This window comes from Olea europaea, chromosome 20, assembly GCF_002742605.1.
Source record: "Olea europaea var. sylvestris chromosome 20, O_europaea_v1, whole genome shotgun sequence".
Lineage (NCBI taxonomy): Eukaryota > Viridiplantae > Streptophyta > Magnoliopsida > Lamiales > Oleaceae > Olea > Olea europaea.
This window is the reverse complement of record NC_036256.1, coordinates 9,160,406-9,173,561: the sequence shown is the minus strand read 5'-3', so window position 1 is coordinate 9,173,561 and position 13,156 is coordinate 9,160,406.

The following is a 13,156-nucleotide window of genomic DNA, read 5'->3' as shown; positions in this document are numbered from 1 at the left end:
TACATCTAATTGAAAACTTTAGCAACTATGATCAAGAATATGTTTCATATCATGCTGCGTTTACGTTTTCATTTTCATAACTCACTAGATACTAGTTGACTAAAATAATAGTGAGTTTCTCGTATTTCATCTTCCCATTATTCAATTTCACAGAGTTAAAGAAGCAATAAAATATAATTTTTTTTATTTTTTATTTTATTTTTAACACAATAACACCAATGTAAGAGTTACAAATCTATAATAAATCACTATTACTCACAAGAGTTATATTTTGACTATAAAATTATGTAGATTAGTTTTGAAATTAAACGTCCTTTATAATATTAATTATGCCCAATATTAAGAGTTAGACCGTGTCATCCTACCAAGAATTGCTTTAGTTCAATGCTTATGTTAATACAATAGGTACTTGCTAGTGACTACCTTAAATGTCTCTATGCCACTTTCTTCTGTCATTCACCTAATGTAGCTTACCAAGCCACGTGATTTTCGTCCATCCTTGCAGCCGCAGTGAACTTGTAACTGCCTCATTTGTGTAACCATAAGAAGCAAGTGTACTTAGGGATCATATGCATATTTTATTTAAATATGCTTCAATTGATATTAATAAAATATAATGCAGTAAAATATATTAAATCAAGATTTGGTGATCACACTATATTTAATCTACAAGCAAATCACCTCAACACGACTTTAGATTGTTGGGAAAATTGGGTGATTTATATGTAAAGTTATTTAGAAATTAGCATAATCAATTAAATGACATAAACGTAGATTCAACAATAATATAAAACAAGAAGAAGGTTAGAAAATCAAGCATTGGGAGTCATGTCGACGACGCTGTTCTAAAGTCGTGTTGCCTTCTCTTCGTGCGGGTTCTTTCGGCACTACACGGCTCCAAGATAAAACTCATGTGTCTCTCCTTCCATGAGCACGACCATAGGGAGATAAAGAATGAGCCTTTATCTAGTTGTCGAAATAGTATAGGGTAAAATTATATAGAATAAATTTGGAATCAATCATATCAAGTTGTGTTTGTTAGGTATTTTAGTGATGCCCAAACAACCCCCTAGGCAATGATGAAAAATCGAGACCCGTTCGTTTCATAGGCTTTAAGCCCGGGATTGAAATATGTATTAAAGATCCACACCACAATTGTAGTAACCCAATTAAGTTGGGTATTTAGAGGGAATTGGCCCATTAGGGCTAGGTGCTCAATACCTAATTAAAAGATGGATTTGGTAGTTAGAGATATACACTATCTCTAACTTTTGGTAACCTACCTTATTCAAATTGATACCCATCTTTGAAGATTTTATTGGAATATCTAGGAAATTCGTTTTTCTACTTGACCTACATATAATTGACCTCTAAACCTATGTAAACACACCAACAACCTTAGAAAATAGTCCCTGTGCTTTGTGCCTTTGAAAACCTTCTTGCTTTGTGCCTTGAAGCTATTTTTCTTTGCCTTTGTGTGCCCTAATACTTGGTGTATATCTTAGACTCCGAAAATCTATTGTTGGTGTTACCTTTGTGGTGTTGGATCGAAGTTTCTGAGCCTAGGAAAAGGGGGAATTATTACTTCTTTGTTCTTGCATCTATTTCTTCACTTTCTTGATTGTTTTGATTGATTCTTGTTTATTAATTGAGTTTATCACTTACTTGTTGATTTTTTCACTTGTAGGAGACATTTAATACTCACAAATTGGTATTAGAGCTGGTGGAATCGAAGAAAACAGATCAAAATCGAAGAAAACAGATCAGAAACGCAATCTGCCCAAATTTTTTCAAAAAAAATCTGAACGTGTAAATTCGATTTCTGGACAAACTAGAAGTCGTTTGGATAAACGGAGACCGGATTTGGGACGTGCAAGCGGAGGACATTCAGGACCACCGGCGCGTCGGTCAACGCCGTTCAATGCTGGCGGCGCGCGGGCAAACTGGAGGCGGCGCGTGAGGGACACGTGCTCCAATTTCGAGGAAGGTCCCTTCTGACAGAATCTTTATTTTGTCATTTCTAACACTCCTGTGCTATTAGTTTTCGATTTCAGGTACTGTAGAAAAAGTTGGATGATTTTGCCCTTGGTGGATTGCCGGTCGAAACTTCTAAATATTTACTGAATTACTTTAGGCCAAGATTGCGGCTTTAAAGCAGTAAATTCGCATCTCTCCAATTTACGGACCTCAGAAGTGGTCCGCTCTGGTAAATTGGCTGAAACCTTTACATTATCGCACTAGCAGATCATCGTGTGGGGTGATCACATAGGTTTGGGGGCTGTCATTGCTTGGTAACCATTGTTTGTTGCTAGAACCTAGGATTACCTGTTTAATTTCTAAGTGAAATTATTTGTTTATCGTTTTTAGCTTAATTTGTTGAACGTTGTTGCGTTATCTTATATCATTTTAGTATTGTACCCGAGCCGCCTATTCTAGTTTCTTCCCTTGACCTGAGAACTTGATTCTCACGGAATCTTGGGGTTCTAGAATAGAGTATTACTGTGAAACCATAGGAATCTTGTTACTCTGTGTAATCTGTGTGACTTGTGACTTTTACAAGTTTGAATTTGTGTTCTGTGCATTTTTGGGTAAGATGTCGACACATCATTTTGAATTGGGTATCTTTAATGGTAAAGGAGATTTTTCTATTTGACAACAAAAAATGAAAGGTATTTTTGTTCAACAAAAAGTTTCAAAAGCTATTGATGATTCTTTTTCTGAAACCTTGACTGCTGAAGAAAAAGAAAACTTGGATGAATTGGCATACACTTCTATTATTTTACACTTGTCTGATGCAGTTTTAAGAAAAGTTGGTAAGTTAAAAACTACCAAAGAACTTTGGGAAAAATTGGAGGAACTTTATGTGTCAAAGTCCACTCCAAACAAACTTTTTCTACTCGAAAGCTTTTTTAGTTTCAAAATTGATTCTTTAAAAGACCTTGATGACAATTTGGATGTTTTCAATAAACTTGTGCAAGACATCACTAATTGTGGTGAAAAAGTATCTGAAGAATATAAGGCTATCATTTTGTTGAATGCTATTCCTGACACTTATAGAGATGTTAAAAATGCTATTAAGTATGGGAGAGATACTTTAACACCTAAAGTTGTCATAGACTCGTTAAGAAGTAAAGATATGGAAATGCGAGCGGAGAGAGTCGAGAGAAAAAGTGGTGAGGTCCATATGATGAGAGGTAGGTCTCAGTCTAGGACTCGTGATAACCAAAAAGGATATGCATCTGGTGGTAAAAAGAAAAATAGGAGTCTATCTAGGCCAAAAGGTAAACCTAAAGGTAGGAAATGTTATGGGTGTGGTAAAATTGGACATTTCATTAAAGATTGTTATGTTGAGAAAAACAAACAAAATGAAAAGGTTGTTGATGAGGCCAATGTTGTTACTTCTTCTGATAAATGCTATGAAGTGTATGTGTTATTGAACTCTGAACCTACTGAAGTAAATCTGACTATGAAATCACACGTGCATGAATGGATACTTGATTCTGGTGCATCATTCCATGTTTCATCACATAAAGCTTGGTTTGAAAATTTGCAAGAGTCTGAAAGTGGTCATGCTATTTTATGCAATAATGATGCATATAAAATTATTGGAATTGGTGATATCACGTTAAAATTTGACACTGGCTATGTGCTTAAATTATATGGAGTCAGATATATTCCTGAAATGGCTAGGAATCTTATTTCGGTAGGAGCATTAGAAATCGATGGTTTTTCTGGTAAAATTGGAAACAGTATGTTGAAAATGATTTAGGGTTCGCTTGTCACATGTAAAGGTATTAAAAGAAACGGTATTTATGTGACCAATGCTGAAATTGTTAAAGATTCTATTTCCTCTATAAATTTGACCAACACTGATGATACACACAAGTGGCACAATAGATTAGCTCACATAAGTATTAAAAGACTTAAACTGCTAAATGATAAAGATGTATTTCGAAAAGACTGTGTGTCTAATATGCCTTTCTGCGACCACTGTGTGCTTGGAAAACATCATAAGTTATCTTTCTCATCTGGCATGCATAAAATGCTAGAGTTTTGGAATACATTCATACAGATTTATGGGGGCCTGCTACTAATCCTACTATGGGTGGTAATAGATATTTTTTGTCCATAATTGATGATTACTCTCGTAGAGTATGGGTTTATTTGTTAAAGGATAAAACTGAAACCTTTAATGTTTTCAAAATATGGAAATTGCAAGTTGAAACTCAAACTGGCAAAAAGGTAAAATATCTAAGAACTGGTAATGGCCTAAAATTCTGTAATAAAGATTTTGATGATATGTGTGAAAAATGTGGAATTACTAGACATAGAACTGTTCCTTATACACCTCAACAGAACGGGGTGGCTGAACGTATGAATCGTACTTTACTTGACAAAGTTAGATGTATGATGTTGAGTTCTGGTGTTCCTAAATCGTTTTAGGGTGAAGCTATTGTAACTGCATGTTATTTGATTAATATGACACCTTCTACTGCATTAAATGGTGATACTCCGTATGAAAAATGGTATGGTAAATGTGCTGACTATACTATGTTGAAAACTTTTGGCTGTGCTGCTTTCTCTCATCAAAATGAGGGAAAACTAGAACCTAGAGCTAGGAAATATATTTTCTTAGGATACCCCGAAGGAGTTAAAGGGTATAGGCTTTGGGATAGAAGTCAACCTGGAGTTAAGATCATCATAAGCCATGATGTTACATTTAATGAGTCTGATATGCCGTGTCTTAAATCAGAGAATGATAGTTTGAGAGAAAAACAACAAGAAAACACTAGTGACGAATCTCGAGAGAATCTAAGATCTTTAAGTGTTAGAACCCCCAGCACTTCAATTGAGGTGGAGCATCAAAATCCTGAATTAGAAGACAGCCAGAATGAAAATACTGAGAGAGATGAGATTGTAGAGGAATATCAAGAAGAACAAAACCCTTTATCTGATTACCTGTTAGCTAGAGATAGAGTTAGGAGAACACATAGGTGCCTCAAAGATTAGAGTCTGGTTTTGAGCTTGCTTATACTAGTTATGAAGAACTAGTTGATAGGGAACCAAACACATATGAAGAAGCCTTGAGGAGTGAACAATCTGAGAATTGGGTGAAAGTGATGAAAGAAGAGATAAATTCCCTCGATAAAAATCAAACATGGGAGTTAGTCCCAAGAACTAAAGACAAGTCTATTGTTGGGTGCAAATGGGTTTTTAAGGTTAAGGAGGGAATTACCAAAGGAGAGGATTTAAGGTTTAAGGCTAGACTTGCGGTCAAAGGTTACACAAAAAAGGAAGGAATAGATTATAATGAGATTTTTCTCCAGTTGTTAAGTATACCACAATTAGGACTTTGCTTGCATTAGTTGCGCATTTTAATTGGGAACTTGAACAACTTGATGTTAAAACTGCTTTTCTGCATGGTAAACTTGATGAAAAGATTTTTATGGATCAACCTAAGGGTTTTGAAAACAAACAAAAAACTAATCATGTGTGTTTTCTAAAACGCTCTCTATATGGTTTAAAACAATCTTCTAGACAGTGGTACAAACGTTTTGATTCGTTTGTTCAAACAATTGGTTTTAAAAGGAGTGAATTTGATCATTGCTTGTACTATCAAGGCAGTATGAATAATAACTATGTGTTTTTGTTGCTATACGTGGATGTTATGCTTTTGATTGGTCCCAACTTAAAGTTGTTAAATAGTATAAAAACTACTTTGAGTAATGAATTTGATATGAAAGACCTAGGTAATGCTAAAAGGATCTTAGGCATGGAGATTAAAAGAGATAGGTCAAATTCATTATTGCTTGTGCATCAGGCTCCATACATTTTGAAAATTTTGAAAAAGTTTGGCGTGATTGAATGTAAACCTGTTTCTTTGCCTTTGGGCAATCACTTTGTGTTATCTAAGGAACAATCACCTGCTAATGAAGAGGAAGAGGAATATATGAAAAATGTTCCATATTCGAATGCCATCGGTTCTGTGATGTATTTAATGGTGTGTACTAGACCTGATTTAGCTTTTACTGTTAGTACACTTAGCAGGTATATGTCAAACCCTGGTCCCACACATTGGGAAGCTTTAAAATGGTTGTTTAAATATTTGAAAGGAACATGCAATGTTGGTTTAGTGTATAAGTTTAGTACTGAAGGAGTAAAATTGAAAGGCTTTACTGATGCTAATTATGCTGGTGATAGAGATAATAGGAAATCTACATCTTCCTATGTATTTACTTTGTGTGAATCATGTATTAGCTGGAAATCACAACTTCAACATGTTGTTGCATTATCTACTACTGAATCTGAATATATTGCTGCTACTGAAGCCTTTAAAGAATCTATGTGGTTTAAAGGTATGTTAAATGAACTAGGTGTTCTTGATAATGACGTGACAATATATTCTGATAGTCAATTTGCTATTCGCTTATGCAAAAATCCTATCTTTCATGAACGTACTAAACATATAGATGTTAGATTGCATTTCATTAGAGATATGGTTTCTCAAGAACTGGTAAAACTTGAGAAAATCCTTTCAGAGTACAATCCTGTAGATATGGGAACTAAAGTGCTCCCATTGGTAAAGTTTAGAAGTTGCCTTGATCTTCTAAATATCGATACAAACTTGTAAGTCTCTTTACTTAAGCTATTTGTTATCTTATCTGACTTGCAGGTTGTTCTGGCATCAAGGTGGAGGTTGTTAGGTATTTTAGTGATACCCAAACAGCCCCCTAGGCAATGATGAAAAATTGAGACCCGTTCGTTTCATAGGCTTTAAGCTCGGGATTGAAATATGTATTAAAGATCCACACCACAATTGTAGTAACCCAATTAAGTTGGGTATTTAGAGGGAATCGGCCCATTAGGGCTAGGTGCTCAATACCTAATTAAAAGATGGACTTGGTAGTTAGAGATATACACTATCCCTAACTTTTGGTAACCTACCTTATTCAAATTGATACCCATCTTTGAAGATTTTATTGGAATATCAAGGAAATTCGTTTTTCTACTTGACCTACATATAATTGACCTCTAAACCTATGTAAACACACCAACAACCTTAGAAAATAGGCCCTATGCTTTGTGCCTCTGAAAACCTTCTTGCTTTGTGCCTTGAAGCTACTTTTCTTTGCCTTTGTGTGCCCTAATACTTGGTGTATATCTTGGACTTCGAAAATCTATTGTTGGTGTTACCTTTGTGGTGTTGGATCGAAGTTTCTGAGCCTAAGCAAAGGGGGAATTATTACTTCTTTGTTCTTGCATCTATTTCTTCACTTTCTTGATTGTTTTGATTGATTCTTTTTTATTAATTGAGTTTATCACTTACTTGTTGATTTGTTCACTTGTAGAAGACATTTAATACTCACAGTGTTTTTCTAATTGTATCTCAAATTGTGATTTTCCTCCCTTTATATAGTGTATAATTTAAACCCCCATACTAATGAGAATTAATCAATTCATAACCTCCATTTAAATATTTAATTTTATGTTATAATATAAATTAAGATTTTAATTAAACCCAAAATTAAAATTTTAAAATATAATAATTTTGAAAGTTGAAACTTAATATAATTTCCAATAGAGACAACAACACTGCCCATGTTCCCTAGTCATTTGCAATTAAAGCAGTGTAAAGAGTAAAATTCTATCATTACATTGTCATTTGCAGGGAGATTTGAAACGATTTTCAGATATTCAGTTATCTTGGAGATAGGAAAAATGTGGTTTGTGGCTTTACTGCTACTTACCACTTAGCATCATTAATAGTCTCTCTAGATGCAACAAAGGCAAAGTAGGAATTAAATGGCTTGTTTGTGGTGTTGGAGTTGTTGAAAATTCAAATCATAGTGATAACTGTTAGAATTGAATGAAAAATATTGAATAGAAGTCATGAAAAATATTGAATAGAAGTCTCCTCATATGTTGTAACTCAAGTCCCTTCATGTTTTTAACTCCTTTATCAATAAATGGTTAAACTCCTTGATTAATGAGCTATCTTTTCCTCCATTGGTATAAATAGGAGTCTCTCTAGGTTGGAAAATCACAAGTGAAATGCAAGCTTCTTCCTCTAAGCAACAATCTTCTTTTTCTCACTTTCAAGTTCTTCATTGTGCTTATAATTTCTTTGTGAGATAGAGTATATCACAGCTAGTTCGCAAGCGGTTAACATAGTGCAGCGTGAATCGACAACCGGTTGTATCCTGGGAATCGAACACCGATCAAAACCTCTTGCACTCCGGTGAGGCGGCGAATTCGATTTAAGGAAACTGTGAATACACAGGCCTTCGGTTTGATTTGATTCTCTAATATTTACCTACAAACTTAAATCGAATTGGTTTTAGTAAATCGAATTTTGTTAATTAGTTTTTGTCAAATTTTCCGGTTCATGGTTTTTGCATGATTTCTAATTCATTTTAAATGATTGTTAAGTTGTTAATAATTTGACAAAATAATCTGTTCTTCAACTCTGCAGTTGTATTTTTTGAACAGATAACTTGATCTTGGATTTATATACAACTTTACAAACTTATAATTATTCTAAATTATTTGTTGCTTGTTCCGGTTCAATGACGTCACATGGAAATAACGATGTGAACAAAGGAAGTAACACTGTTAGTATCAGTGTACCAAATCTTGCAATGACCGTTGTTAACCCTATGGAGACCACGACTGACATTTCTCCCATTGACGGCATAATTGGGGGCGGGATTCCTCATGTTGAAGTGAACCCAACTTTGCCTTCGGCTACGACCTCGGCAATCCAGTTTGGCACAATACCTTTGCCAGTGCCTTGGGCTGCGGCTTCGGTACCTTTGCCATCGTTTTCGGCTCCATTTTCGGTGAATCATGCAATTCGACCAGATAAGTTTGCTGGTACTGATTTTAAGATATGATAGAATAAGATGGTTTTCTATCTCACTACGTTGGGCCTTGTACGTTTCCTCACTGAGAATGCCCCTATCGTGGCTAAAAACGACACTGATGTGCATAGGCGTGTAGCTTGGGACGTTTGGAAAAGTGCTAATTTTTTGTGCTGCAACTATGTCTTGGTTGGCCTACAGACTGCTAAGGAGCACTGGGAGTCCTTAGAAAAGAAATACAAGACCGAGGATGCCGGATCTAAGAAATTCTTAGCCAGTCGGTGTATGGACTTCGAAATGGTTGATTCACGTTCAGTGATGAGCCAAGTGCAGGAATATCAAATGCTTTTGTAAGAAATGCATGCTGAGGGCCTGACCATGTCAGAATCTCTACAGGTGGCTACTGCTATTCACAAGCTACCTCCTCAGTGGAAGACTTTCAAAAGCTATTTGCAGCATAAGAGGAAAGAGATGTCTTTCGAGGATTTAATTATCAAGCTGCGCATTGAGGAGGATAACAAACGGGCTGAACGTAAGTCAGAGAATTCTTACTCTGAGAAGGCTAATGTATTGGAGTACGGCCAAAGTTATGGTACTAAGAAAGAATATGTATAAGACTCCGTATGAACTTTGGACAAATTGGACACCTTCATATAAATACTTACGAATGTGGGGGTATCTTGCTAAAGTTGTGGTGCCTCCCCATAAGAAGGTCAAGATTGGACCTAAGACAGTGGATTGTGTGTTCATTGGTTATACACAAAATAGTAGTGCATATAGGTTCCCTGTGCATTATTCGAATGTACCTGATATTCATCCGAACACGATTATGGAGTCTAGGAATGCACAATTCTTTGAGAATATATTTCCTTGTAAGTCTCCTGAACAGTTAACTCCTAGTAAACGGACACTGGAAGCTTCTGCTTCTGGCAGTAGTAAAGATCCAGTTGAAGAAGTGAGGATGAGCCTAGACGGAGCAAAAGGACCAAAACTTCTAAGACATTTGGCCTTGATGGAGAATGATCCTCAAAGCTATAAAGAAGCTATATCTTCTCCAGATAGTCATTTGTGGAAAAAAGCCATCAAAAGTGAAATCGACTCCATTCTACAGAATCATACCTGGGAGTTAGTAGATCTTCCACCGGGCTGTAAGCCTTTGGGCTACAAGTGGATCTTCAAGAATAAGATGAAAGCGGACGACTTCATTGATAAATATAAAGCTCGGCTAGTAATCAAAGGTTATAAGCAAAATGAATGCTTAGATTACTTTGATACTTATTCTCCTGTGTCGAGAATAATTTCTATCTGGATGATAATTGCTATTGCGGCCTTGCAAAATGTAGAAATACATCAGATGGATTTAAAAATAGCTTTCCTAAATGGAGATTTGAATGAAGAAATCTACATAGAGCAACCAGAGGGGTTTACAGCTCTAGGTCAAGAAAGGAAAGTTTATGACTGGTTAAATCGCTGTATGGTTTGAAGCAAGCACCGAAGCAATGGCATGAGAAGTTTGATAATGCTATGCTTTCTAGTGGTTTTAGAATCGAAGAGTGCGACAAGTGTGTATATGTCAAGGACACTAATGATGGATATGTCATACTATGTCTATACGTCGACGACATGCTCATTGTCGGTAGCTCTGATACGATTATCAAAGCCACTAAGAATATGTTAAACTCGAAGTTTGACATGAAAGATATGGGTCTCGCGGATGTCATTTTGGGAGTAAAAATTATTCAAACACCAAATGGACTTGTGTTATCTCAATCTCATTACATTGATAAGATACTTGACAAGTTCAACAAGTCAGATACCACTGTGACCAGGAATCCAATGGATTTGAGTCTCCACTTATCCAAGAACACTGGTGATGGTGTATCACAGTTAGAATATTCTCGGATAATAGGGAGTTTAATGTATTTAATGACTTGTACGAGATCGGATATAGCATACTCAGTTAGCAGATTGAGTCGCTACACGAGTAACCCAGGTGTTGTCCACTGGAAAGCCATTTTTAGGGTGCTACATTATTTAAGGCACACTCGTGATTTTGGACTGCACTATTCTAGATACCCTGCAGTAATCGAAGGGTATGCTGATGCAAATTGGATATCAGATATGTCAGATACCAAGTCTACTAGTGGATATGTCTTCACTCTTGGTGGTGCAGCTGTCTCTTGGAAATCGTTCAAACAAACTTGCATCGCAAGATCTACAATGAAATCAGAGTTCGTCGCTTTGGACAAAGCAACTGAAGAAGCAGAGTGGCTTCGCCAGTTTGTTGAGGATATTCCAAGATGGTCAAAGCCCGTGCCTGCAATTTGTGTTTATTGCGATAATCAATTAACAATTGGCAAGGCACAGAGCAATATGTATAATGGTAAGTCTCGCCATATTCGAAAAGGACACAATACCATTCGACAACTACTCTCACAAGGTATTATCACTCTGGACTACGTGAAGTCAAAGGATAATATTGCAGATCCGCTAACCAAAGGGCTAACTCGAGAGCTAGTTGTAAAAGCATCGAGGGGAATGGGCTTGCAGCCTATGACGTTGAAAGGTATCATGGTGGAAACCCAACCTAACTGAATGGAGATCCCGGGATTTAGGTTCAAAGGGACAACTAAAACATGTATATCTGTGTAAATCACTGAGAATGTTCTCCTTCTGCTTATTCCTATGGTGCTCATAGTGATTGGAAGATGCAGGTTAAGCTATGCTTTTAATGACCATTAAGCGTTGTTATGAAAAACTGAGTTAAGAGGTCACCTATGTGAGTGTGAAGTAGGGCCGCTTCTATAAGGATTGGCAAGGCTACATCCTTGAAAAAACACTTGCAGAACCAGGCGACATGTTCATGGCTAAAACGAACACAACAGTAAGAACTATGCTGTGACTAGAATGGTCCTGTGTGAGATCTATTGTCTTGATTTACACAAATGGCGAAACAGCTCAAGGCATCAGATCCACTGGTTTGCTAGTAATTCCCGATAGGTTTCACAAGGGAAGGTTCAAAGCTAAATGCTACCTATCCTATGCAGGATTGATTCGTTTTATTTTCTCTTTCCTCTTGAGTCTTAGTTTCCATTTTTCATTCATGTAGGGGATTGTTAGAATTGAATGAAAAATATTGAATAAAAGTAATGAAAAATATTGAATAGAAGTCTCTTCATATGTTGTAACTCAAGTATCTTTATGTTTTTAACTCCTTTATCAATGAATGGTTTAACTCCTTGATTAATGAGCTAACTTTTCCTCCATTGGTATAAATAGAAGTCTCTCTAGGTTGGAAAATCACAAGTGAAATGCAAGCTTCTTCCTCTAAGCAACAATCTTCTTTTTCTCACTTTCAAGTTCTTCATTGTGCTTATAATTTCTTTGTGAGATAGAGTATATCACAACTAGTTCGTAGGCGGTTAACATAGTGCAGCGTGAACCGACAACCGATTGTATCCTGAGAATCGAACACCGATCAAAACCTCTTGCACTCCGGTGAGGCGGCGAATTCGATTTAAGGAAACTGTGAATACACAGGCCTTCGGTTTGATTTGATTCTCTAATATTTACCTACAATAACAACAAATTGTCACGCTAGTGACAATATATTACGTCTTTACGATCCGTTCTCTTGCGGATGAAGTCGACTGGAAAAATGATCAAACAAGCAAGTACTGCAGACGAGTTTTAAGTGTAGGGTAGAAGTTGGGATGTTATTCTTGTAGGGAGTCTGGGATTGTTGGATAATGTGGACGTGAAGGAATTGTAATGGTGTTTCAGCCTATCAGGGACTGATAGAAAATACCATGTTTCAAAAATCCAACCATGTGTAGATGTGAAATTTCATCGCCAAAGATTTTATTTACAACCAATCATGTCCTTAAAATAAAATGAATCATTATATTTGACTTGAGAAGCCAGCGTGTCTAACAAACACGATTGATGTAATATGGACGGCTGTATATCTTAATAGCATGACTTGCTCCTGTATGATCGAGAAGCCAGCAGATGTGAAATTTGATGAGGAAAAGGTTTTATTTGCAACCAACATTGTGTTTAACTTATTTTTAATGACAATTGACTTAAGACGCCAATCTGTCTAAGCAAACACGAGTGTTTAATGTATTATTTCAAAATATAGACGTTGCAAAAATTTATCCTACAAGCTAGAGCAATGACAAATATAGGTCAAATTTTTTTTTTTTTCGTAATCCCTAGCTAGTTATGAAGGAAAAATGTCTAAACTATACAAATTGTCATTAATAAATTGTATTTTAATTACAACTATGTTA